Here is a 7,043-nt window from a genome sequence, read left to right as displayed (position 1 = left end):
ACACTTGGTTTTCCCTAAAGCAGCATGTCGTGCTTTGAGTGTCAGGAAACTGTTCTCGGCCAAAGCAGCTCTGCCGGAGCAGAGCACGTGCTTGTCTTCCCACGGGAACTCTCCTCTCCCCACGAGAAAATGTTCAACATGAGCAGCTTGTGAAAGGACACACTGACTGCCTTGGGAAATCTCCTGCTCCGGGAAGAGGAAGTTACGCTCCGGTTGCGTACACACCTTGCAGATCTTCTTGCTGGTGATATCTTGACACCTCAGCAGGCACGCCGTGAAAACCTTGGGCGCGTGATGGACGGTGAACCTCTTGGAGGCGGCAACCAACTTGTCACACCTTGAAACCAAGCAGAGAGACAAGTGCTGAAATGCTCCCTGTCTTGGCCCAAGAAGGCCAGATAACCTGGCACGGCTGACCTGTCCTTACGCCATTCGAAGGTCATTCAGTACCATAAGGCCATATGAAGCAAAGGCTGCGTCTCATTATGGTGCATCAAAGGCAGCACTGTGAAGAGATGACTTGCAGCGCCTTCACGCACGATCTAGTACTAAGAAGTTGTTGGTCATCTTCCTACCTGCTGCATTTAAAGCAGTTTTCACCGTCCAGCCGCTCAGGTTTCACAAAGTTCTCCAGAGCTGCGGTGACAGATGAGGCTGCCTGGAGGAGGCAGAAAGGAGAGCACCGAGCTGCAGGAAATGCCCTCGCCCAAACACGAGGAGTTTCCACAACCAGCCAGCTAGGGTGACGCTGAGGAGAGCCCCTGTGAACCCGCAAGCAGTGTCCAGGAGGAGGCAGAAAGAGGGCATTATGCTCGACATTCCCCTCATTTCCCAGGGATTCCCGGGGCTACCAAGAGCTACGTCTCTGGGCCACCGCTCGGTTCAGCTACCCATGGTGTGCAGGGCCATCCGTAACGAGAACGCCACAACCCGTCAGCCTAGGAGTCAGACGGGTGTTGAGGGAGGGCAAAGGGAAGAAGGAGGACAGTCCATCAAGGGTGCAGAGAATGTGTGCTTGTGCGGCTTAAAGCCAGCACCTACAGGGACACCGCTGCCATGACCTCCCCAGAAGGACACGGTCCCTTCTACCCCCCATCCACCACCAAGCTCTCTTGCCCTGAGAGTCAACCGCATGGATTCTGGAAAGATACAGGGGCTCGGGACATCCCGAAGCACGGTTCCAAACTCTCTTACTTTTATATCCAGAGTAACATCCAGGAAGGCCTCGTAGTAATCGTAAACAGTGTTGCAGCTCAAGCACGTGACTAGAAGGCAAATCGAAATGCTCGGTGATCAGGGAAGTCGATCGACTGTGCTGGTTTAGGTCCTTCATACCGACTATGCCAGTCACAGCATCACCTGGGTGTGACGGGCAGACAGAAGGACACAGACAATGCCAAGGAGAGCAATGGTTCTGGAGAAGTACCTCGGGATCTCAGAAAGCCCGCAAAGATTTGATGGACAACGGTGGTTGACTGAGAAGCCACGTCCAAGCTGGAAAGGAATGGTAAGGCAGAGAGTGAGCTGCTCCAAGAGTTCTGCTCTGTCTGAAAGCCTTGGGCGCAGCGTTGCCTTGATGGGCGTACATCAAGGTGTCCAAAGGGCTGGGGAACGTTGAAAAGGTGATTTGTTTGTGCTTACTTGCTGCTCCCACTCAGACAAGCTTCCTGCATGGCGGCGATAGTACAGCGTAAGAAATCGTGGGCGTCGTCCTGCATGCCAAGCTTGAAATGTTCTCCTATCCCTAAGAAAGAAGGCGGCTATAGTTCTGTCCTACAAGAATGGCAGCAAACCTGTAGAAGCACCTGAAATGACTTACGTGTGAGAACAGTGACTATAGCCCAAGGCTCGATGGCGCTGCCGGAGGACTGCAGGACCTCGATAACGTGCCTTTCCATTCTGCACATCACGCAGAAGCCTTGCTGACGACCTGAAGAGGGAGGGAAGCCAACTTCCCAGGTTAGCAAAGTACCTCTAGTGGTGGGGAACCTAACGGGGATCTTGAAGTTATAAGAAGAGTCTCCGCCCCTCTTCTCCCAAGGTGCCAATATCGCAACGAGCCCAGCGCATTTTAGTGCGTAGAAACTGTTCTTCAGAGGGATGCTCAATTGTCACAAGTTTCCGGGGCAGTAAGCAAAGAGAGAGAGCTTCACTTGCAGGAATGGGGACCTGAGGCCGCAAAGAGGTGCCTTTCCGAAGATGAACACATCTAGATAGGAGAAGGCTTGAGTGCTCAGAGAACACCAGCTCGGGGGGCTGAGAAAGAAGGGCTGCTTTTCCCCTAAATCCGATTCCAGGTGCTTGGAATCCCTGGGAAGCGCCCAGCAGATTCACAGGGAGATGTTCCCCAATCACTCACACGACTGGCTGTGCTCCCGGGAGAGCAGGTAGTTGGCCAGAGGTGGGGTGTACGTCAGGCACTGCAGGGCGGAGTTGAGGAAGCACGTATTGCCCAGGTTGTGGAGTCCCGCTCCAGCTCTCTGCCGCTGCTGCCATTCCATGCGGATCTTCTCCGGGGGAAAGAGGATCCTCTGCGGTGGGGTCATTCCCTCGCCAACGACTGCAGGGAAGCGACATTTGAAAAGAGATGACGTGAGACTGTTGCATGACAGCATCTTTAAAAGCTGAGTTCTCTCCAGGAGCACCCAGCACAACCAGCTCTCTGGGGGAAGCCCAACACTGCCGTTGAAATGTACTCCTCAAGAGCGAGTTTTGGAAAACAGTCTGTTGCCCTGCTCGCTTTGCCGAAAGTCCGACAAAGCCACGCTCTGCTTTCTGTGGCTCGGGCTGCCTTCCTTTCCCTCTAGAGCCTTGAAGTGGATTATCAGGTCAAGTCTTCCCTGTTCCTGATTGTAACGTGGCGAAAACAAGCAAGTATCTAGCCCAGAAGGGAACCCTGCTGATGTCATATCTTTCTGTGAGCAGGGACAGCTTTGACAGCCTCGTGCTAGTTTTCCCGTGTGTAGTCGAAAACGCCGGGGTGAGTCTGTCTGCTACCAGGAAGGGCCCCAGAATGGGCTCTAGGTTGTCAGCACACCGACACTCGGGGCTGGAGCACCAGCCACGTCCGTTGCCTTTGGGCAGCCACAAAATCCCAACCTGCTGGCGAAGCCGTTACTACTCACAGGAGTCGTTCCCCGTTGCGGCCATGGCTCCTCTCGGGAACAGAGGGGAAAGGCAGAGGATGTGAGGCTGCTTTCCAGAGAGAGGAGGTCGGCGCAAATCCCTGATGGCAAAAAAATGATTGTAGCTCAACAGAACGCTTCAAAAAGCCCCAGCACAACCCACAGAACAGCAGCCTCCGTCAAAAGTCTCTCAGTGGTACTTTTGGGTGCTGCAGAGCTGCAGGCTGTCGGCCCTGCTGCCCCTGTCACAGGACTCCAGCCGACAGCAGTTACAAAGGCCCTCTTGAAACTTCTGTCCCCCAGCTACGTGTTCTCTGTGCTCTGTCCTGAAAGTCAAATCATAATTACCTCTGAGAGAGGATGGAAGCTGAGGAGAAGTGGGAAGGACAGGGCGAATGGCTGGGAAAAAGTAGGCACGCAAGTGCCAAAGGAAGGAGCTGAGTTATCCCGAAGGCCAGCTCAGCCCAACTGGCTTTCGCTGGCCGCTTGTCGGGGTATTGGGCCCGGGCGGGTGACATCACAATGGCCAGGCGGGTGGGTGCTGCATCACTGCCCCACTGTGACACGGGGCCGCGTCACAGCCCCATTGTGACACGGGGCCCCAGGGACACGCACGGGGACGCACTGCGGCCACGCAGCTGCCACAGCCCCGGCACCTCCCGCAGCCAGCACCTGGCAGCCCCTGGGATTCCCCACGCGCTGCTGGCGAAGGGCCGCTCACCCGCGGGCAGAGCTCCCACCTCTTCCCCGAGCCGCAGCAGCCAGAGGGATGGGAACCTGCCCAGGGCTGTCAGCGTTGGTTCTGCCGCTGCTCATCTCAGGGAGCATTTCTCTCTTTAGCCTCTGCTTGGGGCATCCAGTCTGGCTACAGCTTTGCTTGGGGGGCCCTTTCTCATCATGTCCCTCTTGGGATGGCTGCTTTTTCCCCTCCCTTGCTTGGGGAAGCTCATTTTGCCCCTTCTCCACACAGGCTCCCTGGATTTACTCCGGCCCTCCTCAGGTGGCTCTTTATGCCCCTGCCCAAAGCCGGCTGCCTGGCTTTGCTCCTGCCCCGCTTGGGCCATTGAGTTTTGTCCCTGTCCTGCTCGGAGCGGCCATTTTTGCCCCTGCCCCAGCAGGACCAGGGGGCTCCAGCGCCATTTCCCTGGGCCCAGCCACCGGCCGAGGGCTGTGTTCCATTGTCACCCCACACCCTTGCCTTTCAGGACAAAGTCAGCTCTGCTTCCGAGCCTCCTCCAGCACCGCTCCTCCAGCTGCCATCTGACATTGAGAGGTGCAAACTTCCCTCCCTGCCGAGCTCATGGCAGGCTCAGGGCCCAGGAGCTGGCAGTGCCTGGTGCCACCCGGGATGCAGAGGATGCCTGCAGCTGGATGTCGAGCAGGGTGTGCCGCTGCTGCCTGCTCCTCACGCACACGCTTTAGCTACTTTAGCTCTGGTGCTGGGGCAGCACGGCCTTCGCTACCCTTGGCAAAACGCCGTGGCAGGCGGGCTTGCTTGGGTGGATGTGGCTGAAGAATTCCAGAGCCCCACGAGGCTCCTTTTATGCGAGGCATCTAGTCCATAAGATTATGCGGACAGAGTTTTTGCTTAGTTGACTTTTCAGTAGTATTCCTGTGAAGATCCCTGATGGAAAAAAAAAAAAGAAAATAAAAAAGAAGGAAATAAAAAAGATTTTTAAAAGACATCCGTATCTATTTCAGTGCTGTCTGTCTGTGTGTAAAGACAACAAGGAGCCTGACCAGAAGCAGCGGCCAGGGCTTGCAGGCTCTAGGAAGCTCTGGCAGACCTGGCAGAGCTGTGGCTGCCCTCACTAGACATTACTGACAGGGGAAACGCCCGCTGGTGAAGCTGTCTTCAGACCTGAGCCGTTGCCCATCCCTGTGGTGCCCAACAATGCTTTAACTGAGATAAACAAGAAAAGAAGTGCTCTGACTTTGCGGTCTTTGTTTACTCCAAGAGCCGCTGCAGCGATCCCAAGCTTGATGCTTTGGGATTGTCTTTCTTCTTCAAGGATAAAGAGTCTTGGGGGGATTTCCAACACATGTTGTGACACCTGTCCCCTGCTGTCCCTCCCCACCCGATGCAGGTCCCCAGTGGCCTCCAGCCCCACCTGGTAGAGCTTCGGCAAGCCAAGATGTGACCCAGTCTGCAGGGAGTCCGGGTCATCCGGAACCATAAGCGAAGCTGTGCCGTAACATCCAGTGCTACCCTGCTTCTGAAATGGTGCTATGCTGATGCTGCTTTCAGAAATCTTGTGCTATGCTGATCATAAACCTATGTTAAAAAAATAAAGCTAGCTTTAACTGTAACCAGGACTGAGCGTCGTCATCATTCTGCCCAGGATGCGCAGAAGAACCTGCGTGTCCCCACAGTGTCACAGGGGTGACAGCCCTGGGCAAAAAGGGGCAGAGGGAGATGCAGAGTGACTGTCCAGAAATGGCATTTGCCTGAGGGGGGCGTGCAGGGCGACAGGGACCCTGGTGAGCTGATAACAAGTCCCTGTGCTGGGGGCCATTTTTTCCTCTCTGGTAACCCCTAGAGCCTAGGGATCAGACACATGCAGGATTTTTTTTGCTTCGCTTCTAAATACATCTGGATTTCTTCAAATTGTTCGGTTAAAGTAAGAAGTTCCTTTTCAGACTTCAGTGTGGCTTTTGCCTCTTTGCGTCGTATGAGGTTTGGAGAGCACGGCGTCTTTGCAGGAAACGAGACGTTCATTTGTCAGGTGAGGGGGGAATATCAGTTGCCACGGGGAGAGGAGACAACCGGTTGGGACTCCCAATTTTTGTTTCTTCTCAATGTATAGACTTTTGAGTAATGTCATTTGACTGAGCTTTCAAAGTCACAGTTGATTGTGAGAGTGAAGTGGAATGCAATATAAGCTGAAAATCTTCCTACCTGCCATAATGCAAAAAATTACCAAACCCATGCCTGTCAGAGCCTTTAGAAATCTGGTAGGATTTTTTTAGCAAGTTCCATGGACTTACCAGAGAGCATATTTAAACTCCCATTTTTCATTTCCTTCCTCATATTGGCAGTACTCAGTTTTGTTCAAACAAAAAGCCATACCAAACCAAAACCAAAGCTCAGCTCAAGAGAATGGCAATTCAGATGCATGCTTTCCCACAGCCTGAGGAAAATTACATCCAGAGGTTTGCCCGTTCTGTGCGCGGCGCAGATGCCTTTTGCCAGGATTTACTTATCTTTACCCCAATGAGAGTGTGGCCAAAACCAAATCTTCATTCCAGTTTTTTATTTTCTTGCCAAATGACTTTTAACTCTCCTCTGTCGAATGTTCTGCTGGTCCCTTAGCGCTTCCCTGGCAGTTCTTCTGGTTACCCTCCAGCACATTCTTCTGCGGTCCCTTCCACTGCCTAGTCTCGGCTCTCATTTTCTGAAGTACTGATCATTGGCGTGTCTCTGCCAGATTCTGACAGTCTCCGGGGGCTGATTATCCTTGGAAGAGGCTTTGCTACCCCGGAAAAATGTCAGCGGTTGTTAGAATGCCGAACCTACCAGGAGCATTTAGTTACGTCCACAGAGAGGTACTGGGCGCCCTAGGAGAGTTGTAATGGTGGGCTGCGTTTTAAAGAGCCCCACATCCCCACCCCAGCCCCACATCTGACCCCCCAGGCCCTCGCCCCTCCCCATCCGGGTGGGGCAGCACCTCACAACCCCCCCCCCCACCAAAGAAAAGGGCCCCGTGGGGGGAGGGGGTCACTAGTTGTGCCCAAATCATTAACGATGTGGGGTCTTTAATGAGGGGGAATTAATGCCCGTGGTTAACTGGGGGGGGGGACGGGGACGCAGATGGCAGGGTCCCCTTGTGGGCGACGGGGTGAGGCATTTGCTGATGACACAGGATGGACACAGGTCAGTGTGGGATGGACACGGGACGGACACAGGATGAAGATGGG

Source organism: Athene noctua, chromosome 19 (assembly GCF_965140245.1).
Source record: "Athene noctua chromosome 19, bAthNoc1.hap1.1, whole genome shotgun sequence".
NCBI classification, from domain to species: Eukaryota; Metazoa; Chordata; class Aves; order Strigiformes; family Strigidae; genus Athene; species Athene noctua.
Note: the sequence above shows the minus strand (reverse complement) of the source record.